General features: G+C 44.7%; 1 protein-coding gene and 1 long non-coding RNA gene across 16 annotated transcripts in view; one reads left to right on the top strand and one right to left on the bottom strand.

Moving 5' to 3' along the window:
• Positions 1 to 27016, bottom strand: part of LOC118366373 (membrane-associated guanylate kinase, WW and PDZ domain-containing protein 2-like) — a 237559-nt gene that overhangs the window by 130984 nt on the left and 79559 nt on the right.
• Positions 1551 to 6485, top strand: LOC127914644 (uncharacterized). 15 transcript variants are annotated; one of them, XR_008089192.1, is made up of 6 exons: positions 1551 to 2913; positions 2974 to 3686; positions 3815 to 4178; positions 4239 to 4299; positions 4819 to 5066; positions 5097 to 6485. It is a non-coding gene; the product is annotated as an uncharacterized LOC127914644 (long non-coding RNA). The 15 variants fall into 15 exon arrangements; XR_008089203.1 differs by having other exon boundaries at positions 3815 to 4087; positions 4179 to 4299; XR_008089205.1 differs by having other exon boundaries at positions 3815 to 3904; positions 4119 to 4299.

Below are 27016 nucleotides of genomic sequence, written 5' to 3' on the forward strand. Positions count from 1 at the left end.
AGAGAGAGATGTAGAGAAAGAGAGGTAGAGAGAGAGGTAGAGAAAGAGAGGTAGAGAGAGGTAGAGAGAAGAGAGGTAGAGAGATGTAGAGAAAGAGAGGTAGAGAGAGGTAGAGAAAGAGAGGTAGAGAGAGCGAGAGGTAGAGGTAGAGAGAGAGAGAGAGGTAGAGAGAGAGAGGTAGAGAGAGAGTAGTAGAGAGAGGTAGAGAGAGAGGTAGATAAAGAGAGGTAGATAAAGAGAGGTAGAGAGAGAGGTAGAGAAAGAGGTAGAGAGAGGTAGAGGTAGAGGTAGAGAGAGAGGTAGAGGTAGAGGTAGAGAGAGAGGTAGAGGTAGAGAGAGAGAGAGAGAGAGAGAGAGAGAGAGAGAGGGAGAGGTAGAGAGAGGAGAGGTAGAGAGAGAGAGAGGAGAGGGGTAGAGAGAGAGGTCGAGAGAGGTATAGAGAGAGAGGTAGAGAGAGAGGTAGAGAGAGAGAGAGAGATAGAGGAGAGAGAGGAGAGAGAGAGAGGTAGAGAGAGAGAGGTAGAGAGAGAGAGGTAGAGAGAGAGAGGTAGAGAGAGAGGTAGAGAGAGGAGAGGTAGAGAGAGAGTAGAGAGAGAGGTAGAGAGAGAGTTAGAGAGAGAGGTAGAGAGAGAGAGAGAGAGGTAGAGAGAGGAGAGGTAGAGAGAGATGAGAGGTAGAGAGAGGTAGAGAGAGAGAGAGGTAGAGAGAGAGAGAGGTAGAGAGAGAGAGGTAGGAGAGAGAGAGGTAGAGAGAGAGAGGTAGAGAGAGAGAGGTAGAGAGAGAGAGAGAGAGAGGTAGAGAGAGAGGTAGAGAGAGAAAGAGGTAGAGAGAGGTAGAGAGAGAGAGAGAGAGAGAGAGAGGAGAGGTAGAGAGAGAGAGGTAGAGAGAGATGTAGAGAAAGAGAGGTAGAGAAAGAGAGGTAGAGAGAGGTAGAGAAAGAGAGGTAGAGAGATGTAGAGAAGAGAGGTAGAGAGAGGTAGAGAAAGAGAGGTAGAGAGAGCGAGAGAGGTAGAGGTAGAGAGAGAGGTAGAGAGAGAGAGAGAGGTAGAGAGAGAGAGGTAGAGAGAGAGGTAGAGAGAGGTAGATAAAGAGAGGTAGATAAAGAGAGGTAGAGAGAGAGGTAGAGGTAGAGGTAGAGAGAGAGGTAGAGGTAGAGGTAGAGAGAGAGGTAGAGGTAGAGGTACAGGTAGAGGTAGAGGTAGAGGTAGAGGTAGAGAGAGAGAGAGAGAGAGAGAGAGAGAGAGAGAGAGGAGAGGTAGAGAGAGGAGAGGTAGAGAGAGAGAGGTAGAGAGAGAGAGAGAGAGGGGTAGAGAGAGAGGTAGAGAGAGGTATAGAGAGAGAGGTAGAGAGAGAGAGAGATAGAAGAGAGAGAGGTAGAGAGAGGTAGAGAAAGAGAGGTAGAGAGGTAGAGAGAGAGGTAGAGAGAGGTAGAGAGAGAGGTAGAGAGAGAGAGAGAGAGAGAGAGAGGTAGAGAGAGAGGTAGAAAGAGGTAGAAAGAGGTAGAGAGAGAGAGAGAGAGAGAGAGAGAGAGAGAGAGAGAGAGAGAGAGAGAGAGAGAGAGGGGTAGAGATTTGGGCTGTAAAGGTTAAATACTTCCGTCCAATAACAAAGGAGGAGGAGGAGACATACTGAGCTGAAGAGAGATTCAAGAGAGAGAATAGAATGAACCCATTAAAGCTCTGTTGCCTTCAATCCTTTCTCTAATGGACCACACACACACCGCACCGAATTTTCAACTGCCACTCGTCTGCCGTCCATCTGCTGTTCGTTCGGTGCTGTGTGTTTAACACCGGAACCGCTGGGCCTCGAGGTGGCCCCCTTTGAGCTAATGAGCATTCTGACTGCAACATCCTAATAGTGTAATTACTACGTTTCATATATGCTATTGCAAAAACAGCCATTAGGTTTCGTTTATGAAGGTCTTGCGTAACATTAATACCAGAACCTGTTCCCCTACATTTTCTTCAAATGACACAAATAACACCATAGCAGTTTATGTTAGTGTATGTTACTGTAGGGTATACAACTATGTGTTACAACTATGTGTTGGAACATGGTAAAAACTTATTTTTATTATAACGTCAAAATAAAACAATATAGCAAGACTTGCGATCAAATTATGAAATCATTCATAGCCTAAACATCATTATAAGCGCCAAGTGTGCTTGATAAATAGTACAAATCTGCACAAAAGCAATAATGGCATTATAATGAATATAACTGCAGATATGACAGCAGTCAAAAATAGTCAATGATTGTCTGCTTTTGGTAAAATGTCACATAAACAACGAAAGCTTGTGAGTGCGTTGCTGTTGTAGGGCCTGATCTCTCAGTGATGGCATTTTGTTGTGCTCATAATCAACAATACTGTAGCATTGTCACCAGCTTGTTCTATTCAAATGGTGCCGTCCTTCCTCTCTCCTGTCTCACCATTTAATTCGGTGGTGGCGCGGGCACCTGCTCAGTGCGCACCGTTCTGGCTTTTAGAGCTTAGGCCTCGGAGGTTCAGACAGGATCAGAATCAGAAGAATAATCATCAGAGGTGTCGACTCATTTCGGTATAGTTTTGGTTCAGTTGCTAGGAAACTATAGGGGTGATTATAAACTGGGCACGTCACCTTCAACTGTCTGGAGAAGGAGGTGAGCAGGCCCTACTGTCGGGAGAAGGAGGTGAGCAGGCCCTACTGTCGGGAGAAGGAGGTGAGCAGGCCCTACTGTCGGGAGAAGGAGGTGAGCAGGCCCTACTGTCGGGAGAAGGAGGTGAAGAAGGCCCTACTGTCGGGAGAAGGAGGTGAGCAGGCCCTACTGTCGGGAGAAGGAGGTGAAGAAGGCCCTACTGTCGGGAGAAGGAGGTGAAGAAGGCCCTACTGTCGGGAGAAGGAGCTGAGCAGGCCCTACTGTCGGGAGAAGGAGGTGAAGAAGGCCCTACTGTCGGGAGAAGGAGCTGAGCAGGCCCTACTGTCGGGAAAGGAGCTGAGCAGGCCCTACTGTCGGGAGAAGGAGGTGAGCAGGCCCTACTGTCGGGAGAAGGAGGTGAAGAAGGCCCTACTGTCGGGAGAAGGAGTGCAGCAGGCCCTACTGTCGGGAGAAGGAGGTGAAGAAGGCCCTACTGTCGGGAGAAGGAGCTGAGCAGGCCCTACTGTCGGGAGAAGGAGGTGAGCAGGCCCTACTGTCGGGAGAAGGAGGTGAGCAGGCCCTACTGTCGGGAGAAGGAGGTGAGCAGGCCCTACTGTCGGGAGAAGGAGGTGAAGAAGGCCCTACTGTCGGGAGAAGGAGGTGAGCAGGCCCTACTGTCGGGAGAAGGAGGTGAGCAGGCCCTACTGTCGGGAGAAGGAGGTGAAGAAGGCCCTACTGTCGGGAGAAGGAGCTGAGCAGGCCCTAGTGTCGGGAGAAGGAGCTGAGCAGGCCCTACTGTCGGGAGAAGGCCCTACTGTCGGGAGAAGGAGCTGAGCAGGCCCTACTGTCGGGAAAAGGAGCTGAGCAGGCCCTACTGTCGGGAAAAGGAGCTGAGCAGGCCCTACTGTCGGGAGAAGGAGCTGAGCAGGCCCTACTGTCGGGAGAAGGAGCTGAGCAGGCCCTACTGTCGGGAGAAGGAGCTGAGCAGGCCCTACTGTCGGGAAAAGGAGCTGAGCAGGCCCTACTGTCGGGAAAAGGAGCTGAGCAGGCCCTACTGTCGGGAGAAGGAGGTGAACAGGCCCTACTGTCGGGAGAAGGCCCTACTGTCGGGAAAAGGAGCTGAGCAGGCCCTACTGTCGGGAGAAGGAGCTGAGCAGGCCCTACTGTCGGGAGAAGGCCCTACTGTCGGGAAAAGGAGCTGAGCAGGCCCTACTGTCGGGAAAAGGAGCTGAGCAGGCCCTACTGTCGGGAGAAGGAGCTGAGCAGGCCCTACTGTCGGGAGAAGGAGGTGAGCAGGCCCTACTGTCGGGAGAAGGAGGTGAAGAAGGCCCTACTGTCGGGAGAAGGAGGTGAGCAGGCCCTACTGTCGGGAGAAGGAGGTGAAGAAGGCCCTACTGTCGGGAGAAGGAGGTGAAGAAGGCCCTACTGTCGGGAGAAGGAGCTGAGCAGGCCCTACTGTCGGGAGAAGGAGGTGAAGAAGGCCCTACTGTCGGGAGAAGGAGCTGAGCAGGCCCTACTGTCGGGAAAAGGAGCTGAGCAGGCCCTACTGTCGGGAGAAGGAGGTGAGCAGGCCCTACTGTCGGGAGAAGGAGGTGAGCAGGCCCTACTGTCGGGAGAAGGAGGTGAGCAGGCCCTACTGTCGGGAGAAGGAGGTGAAGAAGGCCCTACTGTCGGGAGAAGGAGGTGAAGAAGGCCCTACTGTCGGGAGAAGGAGCTGAGCAGGCCCTACTGTCGGGAGAAGGAGGTGAGCATGCCCTACTGTCGGGAGAAGGAGGTAAAGAAGGCCCTACTGTTGGGAGAAGGAGGTGAGCAGGCCCTACTGTCGGGAGAAGGAGGTGAAGAAGGCCCTACTGTCGGGAGAGGCCCTAGGGAGGAGGTGAAGAAGGCCCTACTGTCGGGAGAAGGAGGTGAAGAAGGCCCTACTGTCGGGAGCCCTACTGTCGGGAGAAGGAGGTGAAGAAGGCCCTACTGTCGGGAGAAGGAGGTGAAGAAGGCCCTACTGTCGGGAGAAGGAGGTGAAGAAGGCCCTACTGTCGGGAGAAGGAGGTGAAGAAGGCCCTACTGTCGGGGGAGAAGGAGGTGAAGAAGGCCCTACTGTCGGGAGAAGGAGGTGAAGAAGGCCCTACTGTCGGGAGAAGGAGGTGAAGAAGGCCCTACTGTCGGGAGAAGGAGGTGAGCAGGCCCTACTGTCGGGAGAAGGAGGTGAAGAAGGCCCTACTGTCGGGAGAAGGAGGTGAAGAAGGCCCTACTGTCGGGAGAAGGAGGTGAAGAAGGCCCTACTGTCGGGAGAAGGAGGTGAAGAAGGCCCTACTGTCGGGAGAAGGAGGTGAAGAAGGCCCTACTGTCGGGAGAAGGAGGTGAAGAAGGCCCTACTGTCGGGAGAAGGAGGTGAAGAAGGCCCTACTGTCGGGAGAAGGAGGTGAAGAAGGCCCTACTGTCGGGAGAAGGAGGTGAGCAGGCCCTACTGTCGGGAGAAGGAGGTGAAGAAGGCCCTACTGTCGGGAGAAGGAGGTGAAGAAGGCCCTACTGTCGGGAGAAGGAGGTGAAGAAGGCCCTACTGTCGGGAGAAGGAGGTGAAGAAGGCCCTACTGTCGGGAGAAGGAGGTGAAGAAGGCCCTACTGTCGGGAGAAGGAGGTGAAGAAGGCCCTACTGTCGGGAGAAGGAGGTGAAGAAGGCCCTACTGTCGGGAGAAGGAGCAGCAATGAGGGAAAACAATACAAAAAATGATGTGCCCTCCTAAAACTGGTTCTGTTTTTGATATTAACATTATTACAACAACAGTGTGTTATATACACCGAGTGTACAAAATGCTAGGAACACCACCTTCCTAACATTGAGTTGCACCCTCTTTTGCCCTCAGAACAGCCTCAATTCGTTGGGGCATGGACTCTACAAGCTGTCGAAAGCGTACCCATGTTGACTCCAATGCTTCCCACAGTTGTGTCAAGTTGGCTGGATGCCCTTTGAGTGGTGGACCTTTCTTTATACACACAGGAAACTGTAGAGCGTGAAAAACCCAGCAGCGTTGTAGTTCTTGACACACTCAAATCGGTGCGCCTGGCACCTACTACCATACCTCGTTCAAAGGTAGTTAAATATTTTGTCTTGCTCATTCACCCTCTGAATGGCACACATACACAATCCATGTCTCAATTGTCTAAAGGCTTAAAAATCCTTCTTTAACCTGTCTCATCCCCTTCGTCTAAGGTGATTGAAGGGGATTTAACAAGTGTCACCAATAAGGGCTCATAGCTTTCACCTGCATTCACCTGGTCAGTCTATGTCGTGAAAAGAGCAGGTGTTCTTAATGTTTTGTACACTCAGTGTATACTTATTTAGAAAAAGTAAAGGATGGAGGGAAGGACATAATAAATACCACAGTAATAATTCATTCATTAATGAGCAGTCCAAATGACATGCTATAGCGGTCTAGTGTTAAGGGCCCCCGACTGACTGACGTAATTTTCGCACGATTCTAAACGTGGAATCGGTTTGCACTTGGTTTGCAAATTACTTGCTACTAAGCTGGAGGCCCTGTGTCTCAACCCGGCCCTGTGCAATTGGGTCCAGGACTTTCTGATGGGTCGCCCCCAGGTGGTGAAGGTAGGAAACAACATCTCCACTTCGCTGACCCTCAACACTGGGGCCACACAAGGGTGCATGCTCATCCCCCTCCTGTACTCCCTGTTCACTCACGACTGCGTGGCCATGCAGACGACACAACAGTAGTGGGCTTGATTACCAACAATGACAAGACAGCCTACAGGGTGTAGATGAGGGCACACAGAGTGTGGTGTCAGGAAAACAACCTCTCACTCAACGTCAACAAAACAAAGGAGATGATCGTGGACTTCACAGCAGAGGGAGCACTCCCTATCCACATCGAATGGACAGCAGTTGAGAAGATCCTCGGTGTACACATCACAGACAAACTGAAATGGTCCACTCACACAGACAGTGTGGTGAAGAAGGCGCAACAGCGCCTCTTCAAACTCAGGAGGCTGAAGAAATTTGGCTTGTCAACCAAAACCCTGACAAACTTTACAGATGCACAATCGAGGGCTTTATCACTGCCTGGTACAGCAGCTGCATCGCCCTCAACTGCAAGGCTCTCCAGAGTGGGGTACGGTCGGCACAACGCATCACTGGGGGCAAACTGCCAGCCCTCCATGACACCTACAGCACCCGATGTCACAGGAAGGCCAAAAAGATCATCAAGGATATCAACCACCTGAGCCACTGCCTGTTCACCCCGCTATCATCCAGAAGGCGAGGTCAGTATAGATGCATCAAAGCAGGGACCGAGAGACTGAAAAACAGCTTCTATCTCAAGGCCATCAGACTGCTAAACAGCAATCACTAGCTCAGAGAGGCTCCTGCCTACATTGAGACCCAATCACTGGCCACTTTAATGCAAATAGTCTGGGGAACCATTTGATTAGCTGTTCGGAGTCTTGTGGCTTGTGGGTAGAAGCTGTTAAGAAGCCTTTTGGACCTAGACTTGGAGCTCCGGTACCGCTTGCCGTGTGTTAGCAGAGAGAACAGTCAATGACTAGGGTGGCTGGAGTCTTTAACAATTTTAGGGCCTTTGTGATAGAGGAAAATATGTTTGAAATGACTAATTATGTATACATTCCAATCAGAAACTGACTAGTGCGAATGCTATAATGTACTGTCCCTCTTGCTCCCTTTCACAATTGTATATAATGTAGTCAAGAAGTTTAGTAACAATGAAGGTCTGTTCTTTAAGTTCATTCAGTTGTACAAATCTCCAGGTGGTGGGAACGGGCCATCTCCAAAATGGTCGGGAATGTTGATTTATGCTGACTGGCCTTGACTTCGTGCTGATAACGGAGGCTTGAGAATTAGAGGGGCCCTCTGTTTGTGAAATGGAAAGTTTGGAAAACGCTGACGTCATTTTCAGTTTATAACCTGTGGTAATGTGTGTGAGCATTTAGTACTCATCAAGAATAAATGCTGAACTTGTTTTTTAAGACTGGTCTCTGCTAATTCATGCAAATGATAAACTTACAACTTATCATGAATTAGAAATGAGTGCGAATTTGATTGGCTTTGATAATAAAACATAAGGGAATTTAAAAATTCCTCTATCAATTTGGTCCTTCGAGACGGATCTAAACATCTCTCTGTGCCTGGGGGTAGTAAGCTGGAAAATCGTGCACGGACGAGTTCGACTCGTTTTACTAAAGACCTGACCTCTGAATTGAGGTTAAAAATTGAAACAGGCCTGCGTATTACCACAGAGGACAGAGAGAGTGACTAGATACAACGAACATTGCTTTCCCAGTCGGCGATAAGGTCAGTATGTTTTATTCTTGATTAAGGGAGAATGATTTAAATTATCATAGAGTGATTTAAGTTGTTCTCAGTTTAAAAGTCAACTCTACAAATAGGCTATGCTTGGAGCGACATTGTAGTTCAAAGTCCTATAGAGAACAGGGATTACTGTATAGTTTTACAGTGATCACTGTATACGGGTGAAAACTAAATGTCAGAGTGAGCGATGAATGGACGGGGGGTCTTTCCCGGTTTTTAGTAGTCGGTGTTCTTGATAGTGAAAAGTGATCGTGTGGTTGAGGTTCCGTGGGAAGAAACGGAACAGGTGATTTATGCCATCCATCAGCTTTCAAGAATAGACACTGCAGGATTGGTTTTGGGACTGGCCTCGATCCATTTGTCTTCGGTCAACTTTACAAGCAAGTTGTATTTGGGGCGATATTTCAAGTTAAAAGTCCTAAAGGAACGAGGATTACTGTATACGGGTGAGTTACTTGTCAGATTGAACAATGTATCCAGCGGAGAGACGGAACAAGTGACCCCATAGATATATAGTAGATTATGGGGAACAATTGAGTTGCTTTTCCGTTGGTCATTTTCAATCAACTCTACAGATTACGCTATATTTGGGGCGATATTAAGTTCAAAGTCCTATAGGAACATTGATCATGTATACGGGTGAAAACTAATATCAGATTGGACGACGAGTGGACGGAGACTCTTGAGACTCCGTCTATTTGTCTTCGGTCAACCCTACAAATAGGCTGATTTGGAGCGGCAATCTTAGCAAAAGTCCTAAAGGAACAGTAATGTAACGTATACGGGTGAAACTTAATGTCAGGCTTCAGTAAATGAGGATCCCAATAAAATAGATATTAACCATAAGGTGTTAGATATTGGAATTACTAGGCGTAAGTAGATAAGGATTCCAATAAAGAGAAATTAACATAAAGGGTTGAAAATTGGAATTAGTAGGAGGGGCAGGAATTTACTATAATGGGTAGTAACCCTTCTAAACTGCTTTCTGAAGAGACGGAAGATTACCGTTATATGAAACAAAAAAAGATAGAAGGAATGTAGATTTCTGTCCTAAATGGGGAAAAAGGTATGGTCTTGACGGACGCCTAGATGTCGAAAAGTTAGAATTCCTGGTAAAACAAATACATAAGGAATGTGGTAATAATGTGAAAAAGAAAATACAAGATGTTTTAATTGTAACAAAATTGGGAGTGTAACACTCCGCGAAAAAAAAATCATCAACAGGTTGTAATTTAACTGTAGGGAAGTCAGAGGCGACAATCGAGTAAAGAAAGGGAACTGAGGAAAAACTTTGGGCGTTTAAATTTGGGCTATTTTCTGTTGTCTAGATGTCGGAGTAACAAATACAATTAACTGTGAAAAAGGGGATAACGGAGAGATACAATACAATTCCAGCCTGCCTGGACGTTATGGCTATTTATGAATCAATTGACATGAGAAGTTTAAAACAAAAACAGGGTACGTTAAATGTTGGGGTAAATTAAATTGAGAAGTTCGGTTGGGTTTACTCTGATTATAATTTAAAACTGAACTCAATCGGAATAGGGAATATATATTTTACAAAGGCGGGCAGATTTGTGTCTATAGCCAAGCAACGGAATTGCTAGACACTCAAATGGGGCTATATAGTGCAGCGCTTTTGACTATAAATTAGGTAAGAATAGTTTAATCGTAAGAAGTTGTGATTGTTTTTCTGATTATTGATGTTTGGTTAAGGTAACGCCAGTGAATTTGAACAAAAAAGTAACGTATTCTAAAACGATCTGGTTTCCGTTCTCATTGCGGGGAACAAAGGAAAAGTCTTATCTTAAAGGGACAGTGCACGGTAATCACAGTGGTTTGAGTGTATGACAGTGGGAAAAAATATTGTAGGACGACAATTCGAAGAGAGAAAATAAGTTACATGATACATCAAGAGATTTAAAACGAACGACGTGAAGGGATCATAAGAATTATTGGGTGTCGTTGTAGGAGTAAATTCCTTGTTCCCAGAGACAAGGCATTCTCTGCATTTTCGCTAATGCTGGTCTGAGTTGTAATTAGACAAGTGAATAACGTATTGGGAATAGAGTTGTAATTAAAATACTAAGTCAAAGACGAGACAGGTATTTAGAGCAAAATGGATTCTAAATGATAACAAAGAAACAATTATGATTTATGCCCATCGAAAAGATTTTATAAAATTGGCGAATTTAGAGACGATTGGTTGGGGTGGTAAATTATAATTCAGAATTTGAACAGATGTGACAAATTAGGTTTTGTTAATCGAACAATAATTATTTACAATTCATTTGAAGTCGCTACGAATTGGCAGATTGAGCGCTTGATGATGACGTCACTAGCACGACACTTTTGTCACCAGAAAACTGGGCAATAACGGAGCAAACTGTATGGCTATTAGAGTGTGTATCGAGGCTTCGAGTAAACCTTTCAGAAGTTGAGATAAAAGTGTTTTGTTTATTTGTTTATTGGTTATAGTCAATTTTGGGTTTGATTTAACTTAGTTGAACAGTGTGTTCTGGCGGGTTTAGGTAGAACTCTTTGTTCCGGAACGGATGAAAGTTACCCAAGATAAGTAAATTAAAGGAGCCATGAGAGAATGCGAATGCATATTTATTAAATATCGGGGATTAAATTACGGATTCCTTACACTGTGAAATGTATGACATTTGCGGCAGAGAGAAAAAGTAATGCATTGGATAATAATGTTACCGGGTTAATTGTATCTAAAGGTAGCATGGTCATTTAAGTAAACATATCCGTAGACGATGTTTAAAACTTATGATTAATGATTTGAGTCAAAGGGGAATTATCATTAGGTTTAGTTATAGTTCACTTATTGAGTTTCTGATTCGAAATAGCATTAGGGAATGATAGTTAGGGGTGTGGTGGCACACTTCAGAGGCCTCCTGGGATTATAACTTTGGGGAGAGAAGCTTTAAACGACCAAATTGAAAAAGGTCTGCAAATTATACACATGGAACAACTGTTAGAACTGTTTGTTTAGTGCAAGGGTATTTTTAAAGAGACAGGCTCACATATGGAACCGTATGAGATGTTTTTTTATGGGTTTGAATTATACAGGTGACTATTTCTATTCAAAAGATAAAGGGTTCTTTATGCCTAATATGGTATGACCTTTTGACCTTATCATGACTGGCTCCCAAGGTCTGATCAGCCTCGGGGGAGAGTCATTTGTATAATGAATGGGGTCATATTGAGTTACTAGTATTAAGGTAAATTCATTAGAAATGAAGCAGTTTTGTTTGAGGGTTAGAATTACGGTTTGAACCGCAAATGAGAAAGTGGTTCAGGATTCTGTCTTATAACATTAGCTGTGAAGTTTTTTGAATGGGCTATTAGGGATTTGGTATTGTAACAGAGAGAAAGTCATATTTATCATTGAGAATAAATAGTGGAAGATAACATATTTAGAGCCAACAGGGCAGGGAAGAAATTGAGATATTTTTGTTTGGTTTTAACACTCGGTTACAGGAGTGTCAAAAGACGGGAGACATTACCTGTGTAATAGGGAGGGTGTCCGTATGATAATCTACTTAGGACAGTTTTGGGACTGGAGAAGAGGATATCTTATAGCATAGGGGACCCCACAAAGGTGGATAGGCTTTCCATGATATGGGGGAAACCTGGGAGCACTGTTGAACTTTGCAAAGGTGATGAAATCCTACTAACCATCAAAACTATTAAGCTCTCTGATGCAGGCACTTGCACCCCGGACTGCAAGGGACCGGGACAGACACGGTGGGTGTGTTTTCTATTGAGGTACTGCCAAAACCGGAGGTCTCAGACGGATCGGGCGGGGCCAGACACACTCCTCTATCACCCCTGGACCGAACCTGTCACCACTATGCTAAAAATCCCATTCAGGTAATTAATGTTAGACTATTCAGCTATTGATCAATGAGGCACGGAGACTGGTTTTGATGGTAGGGACAATTTGTGGCTGTCTTATACAGAATGGACTTGCTTAGAATATGCTTCTTGCTAGTCAGGGGGGAGTCTACAAATGTTCAGTGAACAATGTTGTACGTATATCCCTAATAACACTAGGCCAGATGGTAGTATATCTAAGGGCCTTAAATGGGCTTGATGCACTATCTGCTGAGATGAGGACCATGGCGGGGGTAGAGGAGTCTGACTGTCCACCCTGGTTGGGAGACTGGTTTGGTAAGTATACCGGTATGGTGGTTACTGGATTTCTGACCCTAATTCCTGTATTATTTACTGACTGAGGATGACCCATGTATGTTTGTTCTCCCTGTCGTGAAGGGTGGCATGGTGCCCACCTGATGCTGGATAAGAATAGCTGAGAGGACCAGATGGGGTATAAGAATGCTTTGTTCTGCTTTACTCTGTTTTCCAGGACCAAAGTTTTATTCCACACTTTGCAACACATATTAAACCCATGTTATTGTCAGATAGAATACTGAGGGTCCCCAAGGAGAGGGCTTGTTAGTGTAGGAAGGATTTTTAATATGGTTAGCATCTATTAGATTATAAGTTTTTAAATAGTATTATATTTAACAGGAATATAGGACATCTATGAGGAGTTAGGATTATTGTTGGGATTAAGATAGATTGATTAAGGAATTTGGAGAAAAGCCGCTCATAGACATTTTTTTCTAAAAGAGGGTCCATGGGTTTGTAGTTCCCATGTAGTTCAAATTTGGAAAACATGAGAAACATACAGAGGAGCCCTCCCCGCACCGCAGAGACCTTGAAGGTGGGAGAGCAGAGAAGTTAGAGGGGGGCCAGGAAGAGCAAAGATAACATAGTGGGTAAATAAGTTACTAAATGGGTCAGAATGGGAGCTGTAGATAGAGGAGGTATTTGGCATAAAGGGAATCTACCTGTTTTACCTAAGTCACTGTTTAAATATGCTGCTGTATTGATACATGGGCAAAGCCATGTATCAACAGGGGGATGGTAGAATGGTTAAACAGCACTTTGTAGCATATGGAATAACTAACTATTTTAAAACTTTTGCTCACGGTGTACTATATTGAATTAACTAAGAGTGAAAACAAGAAGTGGTGTTTAACAATAATTGATAAATATACCAAATGGGTAGAAGCGTTTCCTACATCCTCAGCAGACGCAGAAACAGTGGCTAGACCATTTTGTCAGGAGATAATTCCGCGATTCGGATTACCAGAAAACTATTTATAGCGACAATGGTTCCATTTTTCTAATCAAGTAATTGATCATATAGGTCAGAAATTGGATATAAATATGAAGAAACATTGTTCTTATCACCCCCAAAGCGCTGGCCTTATCGAGAACATGAATCGATCGGTAAAAGGTCGATTAAGGAAAACACACCTAAGTACTGGAATGTACTGGGTAAAATGCCTGCCCATAGTGTTAATGACTATTAGAATAACCCCTGATAGGGAGGGCTATCTCCATTTGAGAAGGTTTTTGGTAGACCCTATAGAATGTCCCAATTAGGGCGATTGGAGGAAGCAAAGGTAGAAATAGAAAGCAGTATGGTGGAACACATGAGGAGGTGGTTCATTAATCAAACCCGTATGTCAAAAGTTTTATGCCCAGCAGGAGAACTACAGAGGGAGGTGGCACACGAGATTCAACCAGGAGACTGGATCTGATCCGATCACTGAAGATAAAAAAAAAATGGAAGCAGCCTCGGTGGGAGGGACCATTCCAAGTACTACTGGTGACTGCCTTCGCTGTGAGAATAGCCGAAAGAGCTACCTGGGTACATGTCACACATTGTAAGAGGGTGGGTCATACTGGCACTGTCGAGCGGTCACAGGAGGAGGAGAGGAACCGTGACCCATATGGAACGGGGTCAAACTCCTCCTGAAGATTCCCTATACCTGACCTTTCCCCAGCTGTGAGCGTTCATAGAAGTGAAGTGATGGCTTGGCCTCTGGCTGTTGATATGTTCTCGGGGAGAGGGTGGGGCTTCACGTGTGCACTGACCGTCCTGAGCTGTTTTATTGTGGGGGGCCATATTCCTGATTCACCATGATCCCCCGGAAAGTGCCAAAGAGGATAATTTGACTCATGTGCTAGATGAGGGAAATGGGATGTTTCCTAAGATTCTCAGAAGGTCACTGAAACAAAATAGTAAGGAAGTGAGGGTGGAATTGGGCAAGGATCTCTCAGTAGAATTTTGTGTAGATCAATTGGGGTCATTCACCCCTTGGCAGTCTAGAACCATGGGACTCTATGGGAAATATTTGTGTAAATCACCCTGTAGGTCGTGGAGCCAGGTCATAGCTCACACTGAAAGAGATGGCTATGTAAACCCATACACTCAATTTGGTTGGAATGGATTCAATATACGGCCAGATCAGTGGCTAAAGATGAATGGTATGCATGTGTTATGCAAAACCACAGTTAACAACTATCCCTTTCCCACTGAACGGAATTAATTCCCCTAAGGGAATGGCATGTATGGTAAAGCTGTTCATGAAAGCAGGAATGCCAAGTAATGATAGCTGTATTGATTTACACTATTTATATCTCCAGGTTCCATTTAAATCAAGACTTCCTCCCTTTACCGTGACGAGAGGAGAATATTACTGTTTGGCCAGATACAGTACACGGGAAATACGTGGGGAAGTTGGTACCTGCAATAAGACAGAGAATATTACCACTGACGAGACCATGTCTGATTTGACAGGCTGGTTGAACTCTGGAGATTTCAAAATGTTGAAGGTGGCCAGGGCTGACATAGTGGTCCTTCTGTAGCTCAGTTGGTAGAGCATGGCGCTTGTAACGCCAGGGTAGTGGGTTCGATTCCCGGACCACCCATACGTAGAATGTATGCACACATGACTGTAAGTCGCTTTGGATAAAAGCGTCTGCTAAATGGCATATATATCTGGTGGTTGTGCGGGGGAATGAATTTGTGGCCGGTATTACCGACTGATTGGACTGGACTATGTGCTCTAGTACATATAGGAATGCCTTTTACACTCATACAACACCAAGACATGAAGTTAGTCAAACGAGAGAGAAGGGATGCTCCATCGGGGTCTTTTGACGACAGAGTATATATTGATAACATTGGGTTCCACGAGGGGTGCGGATGAGTTCAAGGCAAGAAATCAGATACTAGCAGGATTAGAGTCAAGTATTTTTTGGTGGTCTACTCTCAATAAGAATGTAGACTGGATTAATTATATTTATTATAATCAACAGCGCTTTATCAATTATTCTAGAGATGCGATTAAAGGGTTGGCAGAACAGACTGAAGCAACCAGTCTGATGGCTTGGCAGAATAGAATTGCATTGGATATGTTATTGGCTGAAAAGGGAGGAGTATGTGTGATCTTCGGGAACATGTGTTGTACTTTCATCTCGAATGACACAGCTCCGGACGGATCTGTGACCAAAGCCTTAGCTGGTTTGACCACCCTGGCTCACGAGTTGGCAGAAAACTCTGGGGTGGATCCTTCCCTGACTAATTGGTTTGATAGTACATTTGGAAAATGGAAAAGTGTTGTAATCACGGTGTTTTGGGCTGTATCTACCTGTATGACTGTTTTAATTTTATGCGGCTGTTGTCTAATTCCCTGTGTGCGAGGCCTTGTTTCCAGGACTCTGGAAAGATCAATGACCCAACAGATGGTGCGTTATGGGCCGATTCCAGATTCTGACCTGTGGAGGACTTGAAGGCATGTCTACAGAGGAAGTGGACGAATCCGGATCTGTCATTTGTGGGGAATTTATGTTTGATGAGGCTAGTGTTGAGATAAAGGGGAATTAGATTGTAATTTGTTTCCATGATTAAACTGTTTTTTTAATGAAGGCCGTGACGAAAATCCGGAAGGAAGTGTTATGATTCTGATGTAGGTTTAAAAACAGTTGGAGTTAAGGTTAGAATTGATTAATGAAATGTGGAGAGTTGGATAAACATTTATAATTGATTTGTTGATTATTTGTCTATTCATATGATAATCTGATAAACCTCTATAAAAAGGTTAGATAAGTTCGTTTATACTTTCATTTTTTATGATTAAATAAAACTAGATGTAGAATTGAATGTATAATATTTGATCAAAGGGAGGATTGATAGAGGAAAATATGTTTGAAATGACTAATTATGTATACATTCCAATCAGAAACTGACTAGTGCGAATGCTATAATGTACTGTCCCTCTTGCTCCCTTTCACAATTGTATATAATGTAGTCAAGAAGTTTAGTAACAATGAAGGTCTGTTCTTTAAGTTCATTCAGTTGTACAAATCTCCAGGTGGTGGGAACGGGCCATCTCCAAAATGGTCGGGAATGTTGATTTATGCTGACTGGCCTTGACTTCGTGCTGATAACGCGGAGGCTTGAGAATTAGAGGGGCCCTCTGTTTGTGAAATGGAAAGTTTGGAAAACGCTGACGTCATTTTCAGTTTATAACCTGTGGTAATGTGTGTGAGCATTTAGTACTCATCAAGAATAAATGCTGAACTTGTTTTTTAAGACTGGTCTCTGCTAATTCATGCAAATGATAAACTTACAACTTATCATGAATTAGAAATGAGTGCGAACACCACCTGATATAGAGGTCCTGGATGGCAGGAAGCTTGGCCCCAGTGATGAGCAAAACCTTGAGACTTCCTTAATATTAGATTTCGTGCACCAGCTGTTGTTTCCAAATATACACAGACCGTCACCCCTTGTCTTACCGGAGGCAGCTGTTCTATCTTGCGGATGCAGCGTAAACCCCGCCAACGTTCAGCCACGACTCGGTGAAACATAAGATATTACAGTTTTTAATGTCCTGTTGGTAGAGTATTCATCAATGTAGCTTTTGTTATCCAAAGATTGTATGTTGGCTAATCAGACTGATGGTAGAGGCAGATTACCCACTCGCCGTCGGATCCTTACAAGGCACCTCAACCTACGTCCCCGATATCTCCGTCTCTTGTTCATGTGAATGATGGGGATGTGGGCCTTGTCAGGTGTCTGAAGTAAATATTTCACGTCCGACTCATTAAAGAAAAAAATCTTTGTCCAGTACGACGTGAGTAATCACTGGCAGAAACAATATGTACAAAATAAATTACAAATAACATGAAAAAACACACACAATAGACATTTACATTACATTTAAGTCATTTAGCAGACGCTCTTATCCAGAGCGACTTACAAATTGGTGCATTCACCTTATGACATCCAGTGGAACAGCCACTTTACAATAGTGCATCTAAATCTTTTAAGGGGGGTGAGAAGGATTACTTTATCCTATCCCAGGTATTCCTTAAAGAGGTGGGGTTTCAGGTGTCTCCGGAAGGTGGTGATTGACTCCGCTGTCCTGGCGTCGTGAGGGAGTTTGTTCCACCACAATTAAGAGCCCGTAATACGGCAGCCATCTACCCCTGGCGCCATTCAACAGCATCAGAGTCAGTCTTTATCTGCTACCAGTCCCACAAACTGCCTGTATATACTGGATATACACCAATTTCATTTCCATATTTATTTGAGCTAGCTGAACTCATTCCTGATCAACTCTACCATACATTGACATATGTCATTAGTTTCATTGAATTATAACCTACTAATTGCACGGGGTTCATACTTTCATAGACATTTCTTTTTAGTTCGTAAATCACCTCGGGCTTGACAGCTGCAGTTCACAAGTGCGCAAAGTGCCTTTTGCGCCGCAGGGCAGACCATACAGACACAGACCAATACTGTCACTGGGGGGCACCCGTCCTTGCTCAGACAGGAAGTAAACAACTTTCTTATGGAAACTTAATTATGTTTATGAATTTCAGACCTGTATTATGCCATGTGATCACATGCAATGCTCCAGTTTGCTGAACAGTGCCTGATTGCAGTTCATATGAGAAGGAGAGAACACCCGGAATAGATCCCACACACTCAGATAGATTCAAATTGCCAGCTAACTTGTTTGCTAACATAAACACACTTCAGAAGCAGTAGGAAGGACATCAACATTCTATCATGATCACGTTATGCAGCGATGCTGACTAGTGAGTCCATGATCACATTATGCAGCGATGCTGACTAGTGAGTCCATGATCACGTTATGCAGCGATGCTGACTAGTGAGTCCATGATCACGTTATGCAGCGATGCTGACTAGTGAGTCCATGATCACGTTATGCAGCGATGCTGACTAGTGAGTCCATGATCACGTTATGCAGCGATGCTGACTAGTGAGTCCATGATCACGTTATGCAGCGATGCTGACTAGTGAGTCCATGATCACATTATGCAGCGATGCTGACTAGTGAGTCCATGATCACGTTATGCAGCGATGCTGACTAGTGAGTCCATGATCATGTTATGCAGCGATGCTGACTAGTGAGTCCATGATCACGTTATGCAGCGATGCTGACTTGTGAGTCCATGATCACGTTATGCAGCGATGCTGACTAGTGAGTCCATGATCACGTTATGCAGCGATGCTGACTAGTGAATCCATGATCACGTTATGCAGTGATGCTGACTAGTGAGTCCATGATCACGTTATGCAGTGATGCTGACTAGTGAGTCCATGATCACGTTTATGCAGCGATGCTGACTAGTGAGTCCATGATCACGTTATGCAGCGATGCTGACTAGTGAGTCCATGATCACATTATGCAGCGATGATGACTAGTGAATCCATGATCACGTTATGCAGCGATGCTGACTAGTGAGTCCATGATCACGTTATATTTAGCGATGCTGACTAGTGAGTCCATGATCACGTTATGCAGCGATGCTGACTAGTGAGTCCATGATCACGTTATGCAGCGATGCTGACTAGTGAGTCCATGATCACGTTATGCAGCGATGCTGACTAGTGAGTCCATGATCACATTATGCAGCGATGCTGACTAGTGAGTCCATGATCACATTATGCAGCGATGCTGACTAGTGAGTCCATGATCACGTTATGCAGCGATGCTGACTAGTGAATCCATGATCACGTTATGCAGTGATGCTGACTAGTGAGTCCATGATCATGTTATATTTAGCGATGCTGACTAGTGAGTCCATGATCACGTTATGCAGCGATGCTGACTAGTGAGTCCATGATCACATTATGCAGCGATGATGACTAGTGAATCCATGATCACGTTATGCAGCGATGCTGACTAGTGAGTCCATGATCACGTTATATTTAGCGATGCTGACTAGTGAGTCCATGATCACGTTATGCAGCGATGCTGACTAGTGAGTCCATGATCACATTATGCAGCGATGATGACTAGTGAGTCCATGATCACATTATGCAGCGATGCTGACTAGTGAGTCCATGATCATGTTATGAAGCGATGCTGACTAGTGAGTCCATGATCACGTTATATTTAGCGATGCTGACTAGTGAGTCCATGATCACGTTATGCAGCGATGCTGACTAGTGAGTCCATGATCACATTATGCAGCGATGATGACTAGTGAGTCCATGATCACATTATGCAGCGATGCTGACTAGTGAGTCCATGATCATGTTATGAAGCGATGCTGACTAGTGAGTCCATGATCACATTATGCAGCAATGCTGACTAGTGAGTCCATGATCACATTATGCAGCGATGCTGACTAGTGAGTCCATGATCACGTTATGAAGCGATGCTGACTAGTGAGTCCATGATCACATTATGCAGCGATGCTGACTAGTGAGTCCATGATCACGTTATGCAGCGATGCTGACTAGTGAGTCCATGATCACGTTATGCAGCGATGCTGACTAGTGAGTCCATGATCACATTATGCAGCGATGCTGACTAGTGAGTCCATGATCACATTATGCAGCGATGCTGACTAGTGAGTCCATGATCACATTATGCAGCGATGCTGACTAGTGAGTCCATGATCACATTATGCAGCGATGCTGACTAGTGAGTCCATGATCACATTATGCAGCGATGCTGACTAGTGAGTCCATGATCACATTATGCAGCGATGCTGACTAGTGAGTCCATGATCATGTTATGAAGCGATGCTGACTAGTGAGTCCATGATCACATTATGCAGCGAAACCAATGACATGCTGACTAGTGAGTCCATGATCACATTATGCAGCGATGCTGACTAGTGAGTCCATGATCATGTTATGAAGAAATGCTGACAGAAAGTGAGTCCATGATCACATTATGCAACATGCTTTGACTCAAAGTGAGTACCATGATCACGGCCTGTCCATAGCGATGCTGACTAGTGAGTCCATGATCACATTATGCAAGACGATGCTGACTAGTGAGTCCATGATCACATTATGCAGCGAAACATGCTGACAGTGAGTCCATGATCATTTTCCATAACCAATCTGGATGCTAAAATACTTAGTGAGTCCATGATCACATTATGCAGCGATGCTGACTAGTCAAAATCCATGATTCAAGGTAAATATGCAGCAGTAGTTTGATTAGTGAAGTCCATGATCATGTTATGAAGCGATGCTGACTAGTGAACCATGATCACATTATGCAGCGATGCTGACTCCCAGTGAGTCCATGATCACATTATGCAGCGATGCTGACTAGTGAGTCCATGATCACATTATGCAGCGATGCTGACTAGTGACCATTTAGCAGTCCATGATCACATTATGCAGCGATGCTGACAGTGAGTCCATGATCACTTCTGATGACCAGGTGCAGCATCTCTGCATGTCTGACTCAGTGTGAGTCACCATGAGCACGTTATGCAAGACGGAGCTGCTGACTAGTGAGTCCATGATCACATTATGCAGCGATGCTGACTAGTGAGTCCATGATCACATTATGAAGCCATTTGCTGACTAGTGAGTCCATGATCACGTTATGAAGCGTCCGTCCCGGGAATCGGTCACATCTGTTACACTTAAAACGAGTACTGACAAAGAAGGAGATCCTGGAAACCAATGACACATCAACAAAGCCAGCTGTAGGTTCATGCTCAAAATCCTTGGTCCTCGGGACACCAAGGTCCCCAGGCACGTCATTTGGATTTTTTGGCTGGGCTACATGGCTGCCATTCAAATAATCACCTAAGCTGTCTGATGAACCTTCCCAAGTTCTCTAGCACAGAAAGTCGGCTCTCCAATCATACTCAACACGCATCTACAAGACCAGCTTTTACTCAAAAACATTACCTGATCAGGTGACCCAAACGGCCTGTCCATATCTGGAACAAACTCCCTCACGACGCCCGGACACGTCAATCACCACCTTCCGGAGCGTTATCTCGCCTCCCTATCTTTAATAGACTATGGAATTCTATACTAGCACTCAATGGACTAATATATACTAATATCCCTTTGATATTATTTCATTAACCTTACGACTTGGTCAGAAACACAGGGGGACAGATGTCAGTACCAAAACAAGTTCTATAAGCCATTTCCATAACCAATCTGGTTGCCTTAAAATACTTATTTGTATCCTACTTTTTTAGTAATAATAACATTACATTTGGCAAATATAAAGGCCAAATGTAGTCTCAGGTTGACCTTACTATGGAATTACAGGTTCACATTTTCAATTTAAATATGAAAGTACAGTAGTTTAATTAGTGCATTCACCTTATGAAATAAAGTCCATTCTAAAGGTTGACCTTACTATGGAATTGCTCAGGTTGACCTTACTATGGAATTGCTCAGGTTGACCTTACTATGGAATTGCTCAGGAGATGAATTGTTCATCATGAAGTTGGCGATCGTTGTCAAGTGCTTTGGTGAATTGCATCATGAGAAGACAACTGTACGGTCTCTGAGTGAGTTAGTTATACAGTTGTAGTTGCTATTAGTCGATGCTGGGAAGACAACAGAGGGGCACAAACAGCACAAGGACACAATGTCATACTTCGTCTCTACACACCCCCATGACATCACATAACCCTACCATGTTGTCTGTGTGGACCTTAATTCCTTCCCAGTGGACTGATCTGTGCACTGACCCTCTGTTTAGCACGCTGTGAAACTATCTCAGTCCTGACGCACCACTGACACAATCTAGGCCCCGACGGGCGGCCATATTCCCTGCCTGAGCGAGTAGCACTTGTGTACACTTCCCTGCTCAGAACACAGGGTCAAGCCATCAGTCCGCCCATTTAACATGTTGTATCAGAGAGAGAGAGGGAGGGAAAGAGAGAGCGAGAGATAGGGCTAATGCTAACATACACACAGTGTTAACTGCTAACCCCCCCACAGAGAGAGATGGACAGATTCATGTACCTAGTTTAGCCCATTAGCTAGCATCAGCTGGGGCCACAAAGCAATGGTGAAATTACACAGAGCCGAAGCTAGTTGCTTGGCTAGCGGCATTCAGAGCCTTTCAGCCAGTCTATGTTAGACCCTGTGCTATTGACAGAGCACTAGAGTAGGCCCGCATTGTAAATAAGAATTTGTTCTTAACTGACTTGCCTAGTTAAATAAAGGTTAAATAAACAACTAGAGGAGTCATTGCTGTACTTTAAGCTGCTTCCAGCCTTCACCAAAGTGTTCCTGAAGATGTAGAAACATTACCTGTAATTTGGTTTCATTATTCACTTGACAGGGAAGGGGGGAGGGGGGGGAGGGTCTTGAACGTTTATATGGTTCTTCATTTTAATTGACCAGACCAGGTTAATTATCATTTTCAGTTCCATTGACATGAATTTGCCAGAACATACAGTACTACTACTTACATCCTATTATTATATCCTATTATTAGATATATTCGGTCCAATGGAAAGAACTTCCACACATTCACACAGACTTTCTTTACAAGACCAGAGGTTCTAAGAAAATGACTGAAACATTGAGATACTGTGTAAATGCATGTCATTCGAACTAAATGGGAGATACTATTAAGCTTGTCCTGGATTCACTACCTGATCTACCATTTTTCTCATTTAGCAGACACTCTTATCCAGAGTGACTTACAGTAGTGACTGCATACATTTTCCTACTGGACCGCCATGGGAATCGAACCCACAACCCTTGCGTTGCAAGCACCATGCTCTACCAGCTGAGCCATACAGGACCTACCTCAGAACATAGTGGTGAAATTGTATTCTATTTATTTATTTAACTAGTCAAGTCAGTTAATTAAGAACAAATTCTTATTTACAATGACGGCTTACTCCGGCCAAACCCTCCCCTAACCAGGACGATGCTGGGCCAATGACAGTGTGGGTTTGTCAGTTGAGGGACAGATGACAGCACCAGTACCAGTAATGGGCTTAGATCCCTCTCACTTCCCCTGAGCTGGTGTGGTGCTGTCCCCTGGCTGTGTACTGTGGGACTTCACTACTCTACTGATCCAGAGCTGTGGCCTATTGTTCTGGTCCTAGTTGTGCTTGGACAGAGATAGAGGGAGTAGGGTAAATTGTGATTCCTACTGCAGTAAATCCTCAGCTATCTGGACTGGGAAGCCCTGAAAAGAGATGGAAGATTATGCCCTAGATTTCCTAAACCATCAATTATAATGGGAGGCAGTTCTCGAGGCACAACCGGCATGTTGCCGGTGGGGTTTAGTGACGCTGTCGTTTTGCCAGATGCCTTTTTCATTTGTCTGAAGTAAATGAGTTCTGGGCAAGCTAATGAAAGACAGAGAGAGGAAGCCATCTCTCTCCCTCTTTTTCTTTCCCTTTCACTCTCACACACACTCAGTCACCAACACACTCAACCCAAATGAGCTTTTGCAACCTGGGTGATAGTGGCAGCGGGCAGAAAGGCGATGACTGATTGCCTCTCTTTGGTGTGTACGAGGCGAAACCCTGTCAACTGTGAACGTAACAACTGAGCAGTGGGACCTCTGGCTGTACGAAATGCAAAATGCTGATAGTTACAGGGACACGGCCTAACTCCCAACAGAAGCCCGTCTCTCTGTCCACATTAAACACCAGAGCAATTTACCACGGAGAGGAGAGAAGAAGAGAACAAGCAGCTCTTTGATGTGCATCGACTGAGGGGGCTTGACTTGGCTGCAGAGCAGGGACATTAGCATGGGCTAGGAGAGGGGGAAGAGAGAGGGAGGGAGGGAGGGGAGGTGAGGGAAGGAAAGGATGGAGAGAGGGGAGGTGAGGAAAGGATGGAGAGAGGGGAGATGAGGAAAGGAAAGGATGGAGAGAGTGGAGGTGAGGAAAGGAAAGGATGGAGAGAGGGGAGGTGAGGAAAGGAAAGGATGGAGAGAGTGGAGGTGAGGAAAGGATGGAGAGAGGGGAGGTGAGGAAAGGAAAGGATGAGAGAGAGGGCAGAGGGTGGGAGAGAGGGGAGAGGAAAAGGGGTGAGGGTATGATGGAGAGAAAGGGGGAGCAGGGAGAGGGAGAGGGAAATCAGGTGAAAGAGAGAGATGGTAGAAAGATGTAGAGCGTGAAGAAAAGGGAAGGGACAAAGAGATTGGAGAGAGAGCACTCGAGAGAAAACAATGTCAGGAGGATGTTGCCCTTTCCTGCTCAGTCCTTATGTCTGTTCAGACGTCAACTCTTCATAAGCTACTTACTTTCATACGTTGCTGGTCATTTCCCATGTGCTTTGTATGTCTGCGTATGTATTTTAAATGTGTGTTTACACAGGAACAGCGTCGGTACTTGACTTTCATGATTCGCTGGCAACACAACGGTGATGAATTAATGACTAAAACCCAATAAGAGACACAAAACTCCGGGATTAAGGGCTCAGCGAAGCCTTCTGCCTGGGTTCAATTGTAGCTGTAACACTGCTGTCTACATTGTGTTCACAGAGAGAGCAGGGTGCACTGCACTGGCTGACGCTTGTCTGATATGACAGACCTCGTATAGATTCCATTATACAACTAGTGCCAATAGGGAAGTTCAGACTCCGTGTGAACGATGCACCACACCACTATTGTTCTTGTCTACTAATGTATTATGTATTATGTCATGTTCTGTATTATGTCATGTTCTGTGTGGACCCCAGGAAGAGTAGTTGCTGCTTTCACAACAGCTAATGGGGATCCTAACAAAATACCAAATACCACTGATATACAGCTGAATTGGGAAGTTTACATACACTTCGGTTGGAGTCATTAAAACTCGTTTTTCAACCACTCCACAAATTTCTTGTTAACAAACTATAGTTTTGGCAAGTCGGTTAGGACATCTACTTTGTGTATGACACAAGTCATTTTTCCAACAATTGCTTACAGACAGATTATTTCACTTATAATTAATTCACTGTATCACAGTTCCAGTGGGTCAGAAGTTTTCATATCCTAAGTTGACTGCCTTTAAATAGCATGGAAAATTCCAGAAAATGATCACGGCTTTAGAAGCTTCTGATAGAATAATTGACATAATTTGAGCCAATTGGAGGTGTACCTGTGGATGTATTTCAAGGCCGACCTTCAAACTCAGTGCCTCTTTGCTTGACATCATGGGGAAATCAAGAAAAAGACAGAAAAAAATGGTAGACCTCGACAAGTCTGGTTCATCCTTGGGAGCAATTTCCAAACTCTTGAAGGTACCACGTTCATCTGTACAAACAATAGTATGTAAGTATAAACACTATGGGACCACGCAGTCGTCATAACTTTCAGGAAGGAGACGCATTCTGTCTCCTAGAGATGAACATACTTCAGTGTGAAAAGTGCAAATCAATCCCAGAACAACAGCACAGTAAAACGACCTTGTGAAGATGCTGGAGAAAACAGGTACAAAAGTATCTATATCCACAGTAAAACGAGTCCTATATCGACATAACCTGAAAGGCCGCTCAGCAAGGAAGAAGCCACGGCTCCAAAACCGCCATAAAAAAGCCAGACTACGGTTTGCACCTGCACATGGGGACAAAGATCATACTTTTTGGAGAAATGTCCTCGGTCTGATGAAACAAAAATAGAACTATTTGGCCATAATGACCATCGTTATGTTTGGAGGAAAAAGGGGGGGGCTTGCAAGCCGAAGAACACCATATCAACCGTGAAGCGCGGGGATGGCGCAGCATTATGATGTATGGGTGCTTTGCTGCAGGAGGGAATGTTGCACATCACAAAATAGATGGCATCATGAGGTAGGAAAATTATGTGGATATATTGAAGCAACATCTCAAGACATCAGTCAGGAAGTTAAAGCTTGGTCGCAAACGGGTCTTCCAAATGGACAATGACCTCAAGCATACTTCTAACGTTGTGGCAAAATGGCTTAATGACAACAAAGTCAAGATATTGGAGTGGCTATCACAAAGCCCTGAACTCAATCCCATAGAAAATTTGTGGGCAGAACTGAAAAAGCGTGTGCGAGCAAGGAGGCCTACAAACCTGACTCATTGTAAATAAGAATTTGTTCTTAACTGACTTGCCTCGTTAAATAAAAGGTTTAAAAAACAAACAAAAAAAACAAACACCAGCCAGACGACGCTTGGCCAATTGTGCGCCGCCCGTCCCTGTGTGACTTCCAATCCCGGCCGGTTGTGATACAGGTAGTGACGCCTTTAGCACTGAGATGCAGTGCCTTAGACTGCTGTGCCACTCCAAATCTTGTAGCAACCAAAAAAGTATTTTATATTTGAGATTCTACAAAGTAGCCACCCTTTGCCTTGATGACAGCTTTGCACACTATTGCCATTCTCTCAACCAGCTTCATGAGGTAGTCACCTGGAATGCATTTCAATTAACAGGTGTGCCTTCTTAAAAGTTCATTTGTGGAATTTCTTTCCTTCTTAATGTGTTTGAGGCAATCACTTGTGTTGTGACAAGGTAGGGGTGGTATAAAGAAGATAGTCCTATTTGGTAAAAGACAGAGTCCATATTATGGCAAGAACAGCTCAAATAAGCAAAGAGAAACGACAGTCCATCATTCCTTTAAGACATGAAGGTCAGTCAATGTGGAAAGTTTCTTCAGTGCAGTAGCAAAAAATATCAAGCTCTATGATGAAACTGGCTCTCGTGAGGACCGCCACAGGAAAGGAAGACCCAGAGTTACCTCTGCTGCAGAGGTTAGGTTCATTAGAGTTACTAGCCTCAGAAATTGCAGCCCAAATAAATGCTTCAGAGTTCAAGTAACAGACACATCTCAACTGTTCAGAGGAGACTGTGTGAATCAGGCCTTCATAGTCAAATTACTGCAAAGAAACCAGTATTAAGGACATCAATGAGAAGAAGAGACTTACTTGGGCCAAGAAACATGAGCAAT

This window comes from Oncorhynchus keta, chromosome 33, assembly GCF_023373465.1.
Source record: "Oncorhynchus keta strain PuntledgeMale-10-30-2019 chromosome 33, Oket_V2, whole genome shotgun sequence".
Classification (NCBI taxonomy): domain Eukaryota; kingdom Metazoa; phylum Chordata; class Actinopteri; order Salmoniformes; family Salmonidae; genus Oncorhynchus; species Oncorhynchus keta.